Genomic DNA, 9,056 nt, shown 5'->3' on the forward strand with positions numbered 1-9,056 from the left:
TTATTTATTTTTGAGACAGAGTCTCCCTACGTATTCTAGGCTGGCCTTGAATTCACCATGACCCTCCTGCCTCAGCCTTCTGGGTGCTGGGATGAGAAGCGCGTGCCTGCTAAGGGGTCTTTCAGAGGATAAAGTGTTCCTCCACCCCACTCACAATCCAGCGATTAGCTGTCCTCATGCTTACCCTTTACACAGCTGAATCCTGGTGTACCTGCACCTCTTCCCCCGTGGTCCTCAGGGCTGGAGTTAAGAGTCCCCCTTTGTCCCGCGTGGCCCTAAGGAAAGAGGAATCAGATGCACTCAGCCTTGGTGGACGCTGCCAAGCCTGCCAGCCTTGCTTAGTGCTGGCTCCTCTTGCCCGTCTTTGTTTCCATAAAGTCCCCTGTGACGCTCCCTGGGCACACAGCGTGTCCCCTTCCCTTCCCTCCCCTCCCCTCTGTGGGCGCCTCTCCTTGGTGCTGCACCAGTGTACACCAAGGCCACACTTGGGGACGCCTTTCCTTCCATCTGGCCAGGTCGTGCATTATAGCTTCAAGTGCAGAGAAACGGCAAAGATTTTCCACCTTTGAGAAGGCTTCCTTTTTAAATTCATCATCTTTTTGGTGGTTAAAAGATGTGCAAATACCTGTATTTCTCTTTTCATTTAAAAATGTGTTTTAAAGCCGGGCGTGGTGGTGCACGCCTGTCATCCTAGCACTCGGGAGGCTGAGGCAGGAGGATCGCTGTGTGTTTGAGACCAGCCTGGGCTACATAGTGAGTTCCAGGTCAGTGTCAACTACATAGTGAGACCCTGTCTCAAAAAAACAAAACAAAAAAATAATAAAAGAAATAAAATAAAAATGAAAATGTGTTTTATTTTCTAATTAGTACACAGCACAGTACCGGTGGTCACTGGGTGGGGGGCTGATCCACGTGATCAGGGCCTGGTCCCTCTCCTGCCACCTTTCCTCCCCCATCTTTCTTCTGGGGTCCAGAGCACCCAAGTCCATCCCTCCCCTGAGCGCAGGAGGCCGTGGTCACTGTCTGTGCAGTCCCCTCCCGTTTGTCCATTCGGGTATCACGGCTGCCTCAGTCGAGGAAAAGAAATTCCCCTGGGCTGCTTTTGAATTTTAACTTTTAAAGGCTTCACCACAAGCTTCATTTGCATCTGGAGGTTCCCATTTTCTTCTCTCGATGTTACCCAATTGACACCACAGTGTAACGGCTGCTCAGAGGTGGGAGGCAGGCAGCCTGTGGCTCTCGGTGCCAGGGTGCCACAAGCAGAGAGGAGCACGCGTCAGGACCCGCGCGGCCTCCTACGGCCTCTCTGCCACGGACGGGGGTGTGCAGAGGGTGGAGCTCAGCTGGAAACGCTGTGTGATCCACAGTTTGGTTTTGCTTTTTCATCTGTATCATAATTTACACACTGAAAAGATGTGCAAGGCATTTCTTTTGAGAAGCATTTTGTTGTCAGGGACTTCACACCTATGACAGGTGACAAGAGCAGTGAGATGCATACCTACAGATGCTCCCAGTACATCCAAGCATTACCGTTGTCCGGCCACACTCACCCTTGTCCTTTCTCTTCATATTAAAGTCTCCCCCCGGAAGCAGCCGAGAGTAATGCAGGCAGGCCAGTGTGTCACCCAAGGTTTTCATCAAGAATTGTATATTCTCTTAGTCTCCTTTTATCTAGAAGGTTAGAAAAAGTCTTTTTGTGACATTTCTAAAGATCCTAGGCTTCCCATTACCTTTCAGTTTGGGGGCTATGGACGATGTCTTTCTGATTGTGCTCTGTAGCTCGCTATTCTCCTTTTCCTCTCTCCCTCTCTCTCTCCACCCACCTCTCATCCACCAATCCATCCATTCACCTACCCATCCAACATCCATCCATCTACCCATCGTCCACCAACTCTTTCCTCCTGCCCAGGATAAATATATTTATTATGTTTCCTAAAAATATGCTAACAAAACTAAATGAACGCCAAAGTTTCAAGCATAACTGAACCTGTCCTGGAGGCATTCTACATGCTGCCCCTCCCTCCTCCAGATCTCTCTCTCTCCTTCAGGTGAGTCTCACCGGAAATTCTCAACTTGCTCTGAACTGGAAGCTAATTTTACTAAAATGTTTCTTTAGATAGAGTACATTTTGTTGTTCTTGAAACTATAATGGAAACATGTATTTTGTCACATTTCTTGTCCAACATGCCTGGGATTGTTGCCTACAATCCCAACACTGGAAGGCTATGGCAGAAATAAATAACACAAATTCAAGCCCAACCCGGGAAATGTAGCAATTTAGTAAGAACCCATCTCAAAATAAAAAATAAAAAAGCTTGCAATGGAGCTCAGTACAAAGGTCCTGGGTTCAAACCCCAGTACCACAAACCAAAAACAAAACAAAACAACAACAACAACAAAACCAAAACAAAAAGAGCTTAACAGATTTAAGCAAATATATTTGTTGAAAATGGCTTTCATAGAAAGACATCCTAATTGTGTCAGGGTAATGGTATAAAATAGAGTCTCTTTGGGGAGACAGTTAGAGCTGGAAGGGTCCTACAGATTATTAGTTTATTTTCTTGCCACTGTGACACAATACCCAACACCCACACTTAAAGAAGAACAGGTTTATTTGGCTCAGTTGTAGAGATCTCAGTCCATAGTCACTGGCTCTGAGGGAGGGCGGCCTGGCAGAGGGGCCTGGCAGAGGAGAGCTGTTCACCATATGGCATCAGAAAGCAGAGAGATCAAGGGAGGAGGAGGGAGATCGACCTTTCCAGGCCACGCCCCCAGTGACCACCTCCTCCAACCCGGCTTCACTTTCTAATGTCACATTTAGCTATCAGCTCATCAGTGGACCAATCCAGGGTGAGTATCACACTCCCATGGTCCAATCACCTCCCAAAGCTCCACATATGAGCCTATGAGGCTTTGGGGACCATCCAGATAATAGCCATAATACTTCCCTTGTTATTTAGGTGAGGAAGCCGAAAACCTGAATCACTTAAGATCAAATTAGTTACTGACAAAAAAAAAAAAAGAGAGACTCCATATCCTGATTCTTAGTTCAAAAGATTTTCTTTTGCCTGCATTGCACTTTAATATCTTCCTAGAAATAATATTCAGAAATGCCAGACAATCATTGTAAAATGCTTGGAAATGTGTGGCAATAAGAGTTAAGAGGGCTGATTAAAACATCTTTTGGTTGCTTTGGAAAGGGAGAGGTGGCACACACCTGTAATCCCGGCACTCAGGGGGCTAAGGACAGAGAATCTCAACAAGTCAAGATAAGCATCAGCTACATAGTGAGTCCAAGGCCAGACTGGACTACATAGTGAGACCAGTGTTGAAACACTGAAACACAAACAAACAAACAAAAAGGTATTTTTGCTTTGATGGAGAATGCTACAGACCTCATGTACATCACATTATTGCTTTGTGCCTGGCACTGATGTAGCTATTTTACATAATCAAGTTAATCTTTACATTATCACCAACATTGACATTATCTTTCTCATTTAACAAATGCAAAACACAGCCCGGTGTTTGGGTAACTTTCCAGCAGTGATTTATTGATAGCCAGTGACCTGTAACTTGGGCAGTAGATTCTGGGGTTGCTCACCTGTGCACCGGGACGCTGGCTCTTAGCATCTCACAGCCTCCAGACACAAGTACCACCTTCCATCTTTCAGAGAAACGGGAACCTGGAAACTGAGTCTTAGCGGGCCTGAATGGCCTCTGCTCTTGCACCCTTTCCATACAGTGACAACAGCTATGCAAATCTTCCCGTGCCTTAGATTGGGAATTCCACAGCGGGACAGAGCACTGTGTTCTCTGTCCTAACTGGACGGCCACTCGTTGGGGAGTAACCCCCAAACCCTACCTGCAGTTCCCTGGGTCCGGCCGCACCTTTCCTTCAGCATGAACTGGCCAGAGAGTTGTCCATAGTTCATGTCGTCCATGATTATGGAATTGCAGAGAGATCAAGGGACCGAATTTTGACCAGGTATTTACAATTAACTACTCTGAAAATGAAAAGCAACACTAAATTAAATTCTGTGTAGCCCTTTTACGATGATTTTGTTCATCACTTTCACTAGGGCGCTAGCAGTGTCTAGATGGCTATGGTTACCACTTGAGTTTTAAAAGGTACAGAGACCAGAAATAACAACTATAATCCACAACTACAAAGATACCAGAAAATTACATCTGTGGCCAGGAGTGTGGTAGCTGAAGTAAGTTATCAGTCAGGGCTGACCTGGCAGTGGGGAGGAGTTTCAGGGGACGACCGGTCTGGGCTGCTGAGACACCTCCGGAAGGGCAGGCTGTAGCTGTGTTCTCGGTGACCCTGCAGGACACCGTCGTACTCTGCGATTACGCGCAGGACGAGTAGGAAGCGGTAGTTGAGGAGATGGATGGATTGCGCTGAAATGCACAGATCTGCCTCTGTCTCCGCCCCAGCCGTGCGCCAGCTACGGATGCAAAAGGCTGCAGGTGATGAGAGACGGGAGGTCAAAGGCAAGAGGAAGCCCAGATGTGACCTTGTTGGTCTTGTAGATGCCGCCGAAAATCCCAGGCTCAAGGCTGGAGGTGGAGCCGTGGGAGGAGCAGGCGCTTAGCATGTAGGAGGCCCTGGGTTCAGGCGCCAGCACTGAAAACTAAATAAATCCCAAGCCTTACACCCACATCATTATAACAGGGTTACACAAGGGGTGGTAAATACGGCTCTGACTATGTGAGGTGATGCATGTTTCCCCGAGGCAGATTTACTGTCTGTCTGTCTGTCTGTCTGTCTGTGGTTTCTTTCTTTTTGCCACTACAAGAGCCCTGCCCCTAGACTACCAGGAAGCTGGGCTTCCTCCTTGCAGCCGTCAGAGGGGGCACAGATGTGAGACTTGCACAGGTCTGGAGGAGGCTTGCGGCCGCATGGCGGTGTCAGAACTCTGAGACCCGGGCCCTGGCCAGGCATACCCCGGAGACGCATCCTACCCGCGGAGGTGGGGCCATCTCGGTGGTCCTGGCATCAGGCTGTGCCTGCTGACGCCGGGGCCTCGGGGAGTGAGGCTTTGTTACTGCTCGGTTCCTGAGGCAGAAGCAGACGCCGAAGGAACGAAGGGCAGATCGGAAGCAGAGGCGGGGTCCGCAGGACGTTTAGCAGGGACGTTGGGCTTGGGGTCCCTGCCTCAGAGAATCTCCACGCCCCTTAGCAGGGGCTCCCTCCCCGCCCTGGGGGGCCTGGCAGCGCCCCCAGCTCTGGCTCCTGGTCTGGCCGGCCCGGCGCCACACTGGTCTTTCCTCACTGGCCTCTGTCCCTTAGCAGCGTCCCAGGCCCGTGCGGCAGCGTCCTGTATTGGAATCCCCTTGCTTGCTAGAGCACAGTGTGATGGGGTGGGCTGTTTTCCACTCCGCCCGCGGGCACCCGGGCTGTCCCCTCTCTGGCCATCGTGGAGCGAGCTGTGGAGTGTGTGCACACACTTGTGTGTGGGCGTTGTCGCTTCTCGGGAGCACAGGGCTAGGCACGGAAGACTGGGCTGCAGACCACGCGCTGGAAACCAGTGGGTTCCCCGGTGACCACATCACTTTGCGTTCCGAACAGGGACAAGGGACTTGGCTGTTCTCCCTCAATCTCGTGACTTCCTGGAGTTTCTCACCCTGGTGAATGGGAAGGCCTATTCTCTTGTGGTTTTGCTTTGCATTTTCCTAATGACTAACGGTAATGTGCACCTTTTCTGGCGCTTGCTGGCCATTCTGTACAGGCTGTGGAGAAATGTTTATGTAATTCTTTAGTCATCTCAGAAATTAGCTTGTCTTTTTTTTCTTTTTGTACTGAGGATTGAACCCAGCCCCTTCACACTGAGCTGTGGTCTTGCTAACCACTAAGTTGCTCACATTAGACTCAGACCTTCTGATGCTCCTGCCTCAGCCTCCCAGCATGTTGGGATTCCAGGTATGCCTGGTGGTTGTTTTTGTTATGGAGCTATATGGGTTTTAAAACATGTTCCAGCCAGACGTGGTGGTGCACGCCTGTCATCCCAGCACTCGGGAGGCTGAGGCAGGAGGATCACTGTGAGTTCGAGACCAGCCTGGGCTACATAGTGAGTTCCAGGTCAGTCTCAACTACATAGTGAGACCCTGTCTCAAAAAAACAAAAAACAAAACAAAACAAAAAATAAATAAAACATGTTCCAGCTTAAAGTCTTTTATTAGATAAACAATTTTGTTTCATTCTGTAGGATTTTCCTTCTAGAAAAATAGATTCAGGTTGACTTGTTCACAAGTATACCCATGTTGGTTCTATTATGATCCCCCTCCCCTCTGAATTGGTTCACATGGTTCTAGCGACCTCCAAGTCTCAGATCTGTTGAGCAGGCTTGCAGGGTGAAAACTGTCAGGAGTTGTTACTATTATTATTATTTTTTGAGACAGGATCTCACTACGGAATCCAGGCCTGCTTTGAAGTAGCTGTGTAGCCCAGGTTGCCCTGAATTTAAGATCCTCCTGCCTCAGCCTCTTGAGGGCTATGATACAGCTGTGCACCGCCATGCCTCACAAGAGTGCCCTCTGGAGTGGAAGGCAGTTTGGAGCCACAGCCCTTCATTTTCTGGGACCTGCCTTTTTTTGAAGCCTTCAGTGACTGAGTAACCAGCACTCACACAATAAAGGGCGGGTTATTCAAAGTTTACTCATTGAAGCACAAATTCAGGTTGATTTTTTTCTTTCTCTTTGGTACCAGGGATTCAACTCAGAACCTTGAGCTTGTGAGGCAGGCGCGGTGCCACTGTGCTAAATCCCTGGCCCTTTGGTTGATACTTGATCACATAACAGAGCCCCTTAGTGAGAGCACAAATGACATTCACGGTTAGAGTTAGCTTTTCATTTTCTTAAATGCTAACATTTGAGGAATAAAAGAGTATTACTTTAAAAAGCACCATTTATGATTTTTTTCCATTACCATTGTGCTTTTTGTGGTATCCAAAAAAGAAATGACCGAGGTCACGAAGACTGTGTCATAAATTTTTTCCTAGCCAGGTGCACTGATGCATACACCTGTAATCCCAGTACCCTGGGAGGCTGAAGCAGGAAGATTGAAAATTGGAGCCCAGCCTGGGCAAACCATGCAAGACCCAGTCTCAACATTTAACAAAGGGCCGAGGATGCTCAACCCTCCGTAAATCAGTCTTCTTTAACAAGATATTACTTTTATCAGCACACATTTGCAGCACAGACTCGTCGTCCACGGGGAGCTGGCCCGCTGCATGGCACACCTCCGTTCCTTCTTTCATCCCCTGCCTCCTCCTCTCCCGCTCCATCGCTTGGGTCGCCCTCTCTTCTGCAAAACACTCATCTCCCAGTCTTTTCTAATCTATCTTTTATTTTGCTCGTTATTTTCACTTTGCATTTCTCATATAAGAGAAACCACGCAATATTTCAGCCTGTGTGGTCCGATTTATTTCACTTGACGGTACGGTCTCAAGGCGCCTCCACCTTCCTAGCAGTGACCGACGCTTAACCTTCTTTACGGCCGAGTAGCGCTCCACGTGGATCAACAGCACACTTTCCTCACCCATCCACTCACTCGCTCTGTTCCATCACAGATTCATGGCTTTAGCACTCACATCTAGGTCACTGGTCACTTTGCGTTGATTTTGCGTTTCAGTGGGCGGTGTTCAGGTCTCCCACATCTCAGCGCGAGCTGCACCGAGCTCACCCCGGCCCCTTCTCTGCGCTTTTGCGTTTGCGTATCCGGTCGCCCCAGCGCTGTTTGTCTTCAGCGCATTCTCTCCGCCTTACGTTTCCTCACCACTCCGAGTCTCCCAGGTTTATCTCCGGACTCTGTAACTCGCACACTGAGAAGCGCCGGTCCTCCCAGTTTCCTTCCGTCCCCGGGCTATTCCGTCTCCCGTGGATCTCTTCGAGGTCCACGTTAAATTCAGGATCCCCGTTTCAGCGTTTGCAGAGGAGCTGGCTGGGGTGTTGGTGGGTGTTTGGCTGAAAGCGTAAACCTTTCAGTGTGTTGTCTTCCGCCCCAAGAACGTGTTATGCCTTAACATTTCATTTTATTTCTTTCAGCGTTTTCTACTTTTCCACAAATACGTCTTACACTTATTTTAGATTTATTTCTAAGCATTTCATTCTTTTGAGTGCTGTTGTAAGTGGAATTACTGCCTGTTCATTTTCAGAGTGTTCCTTGCTGGCGCAGAATTATAATTGCTTTATACATACATATATATGTATAAATATCATCTCTCTCCTCTCCTCTCCACTCCTTCCCTCTTCTCTTTTCTTTGAGGTATGGTGTCACTCTGCTGCCCAGGCTGGTCCTGAGCTCTTGAGCTCAAGTGATCTTCCTGACTCAGCTTCCCTAGTACTGGAACTACTGTGCCCAGCTGATTCTGTGTATTAATCTTACACCATGGAATCTTAAGCTTTATTATATTTAGTAGTTTTTTTAAAAAAAGCTTCTGAATTTCTATTTTTTGCTCATCTGTTTATTTTGTTTTGTTGAGATCTGGCCTAGTCATATGGCCCAAGCTGGCCTAGAACTCAGGACTTTCCTGCCTTGGTCTCGCAGAGCCAGGATTATAGCCATAGAGCACTCCAACTCTTTCTGATTTTCTTTTGGTACCCAGGATTGAACTCGTGTCCTTGTGCTTACAAGGCAGGCCCCAGAGCCGCTGAGCTAAATCCCCACCCCCCATTTTCTATATTATGAAGTTATACAAAATTATATCACCTGATAATAGAGAGTTTCTTACTTTCCACTTTGGATTCTTTGTTTCTTCTATCTCTCTCTCTCTTTCCTTTCTTCCTTCCCTCCCTCCTTTCCTTCTTTCTTTTTCTTTAGTGGGATTATACATGCTAGGCAAACACGACCATCAAACTACATCTCCAGCCCATTTCCCCTTTCAAACATTTTCTCTATTAGCCAGGTGTGGTGTCACATGGCTGCAATCCCAGCATTATGGGAGGCTGAGGCAGAAGGATCCCAAGTTAGAGCCCATTTTGAACCATTTAAAAACATAATGAGAACTTGTCTCAAAAAAAAAAAAAGAGGAGGGGCCAGCGCCGCGGAG

At 48.1% G+C, this 9,056-nt stretch overlaps 1 long non-coding RNA gene across 1 annotated transcript; it reads right to left on the reverse strand.

Annotated features, from left to right (window-relative positions):
* Positions 1–200: 200 nt before the first annotated feature.
* LOC104874517 lies at positions 201–3,321 on the reverse strand. Its single transcript, XR_783758.1, has 3 exons — positions 3,218–3,321; positions 1,551–1,671; positions 201–275 (listed from the first exon to the last, which is right to left on the reverse strand). It is a non-coding gene; the product is annotated as an uncharacterized LOC104874517 (long non-coding RNA).
* Between the last annotated feature and the right edge of the window lie 5,735 nt (positions 3,322–9,056).

Source organism: Fukomys damarensis, unplaced genomic scaffold (assembly GCF_012274545.1).
Source record: "Fukomys damarensis isolate Sample0158 unplaced genomic scaffold, DMR_v1.0_HiC HiC_scaffold_25, whole genome shotgun sequence".
NCBI classification, from domain to species: domain Eukaryota; kingdom Metazoa; phylum Chordata; class Mammalia; order Rodentia; family Bathyergidae; genus Fukomys; species Fukomys damarensis.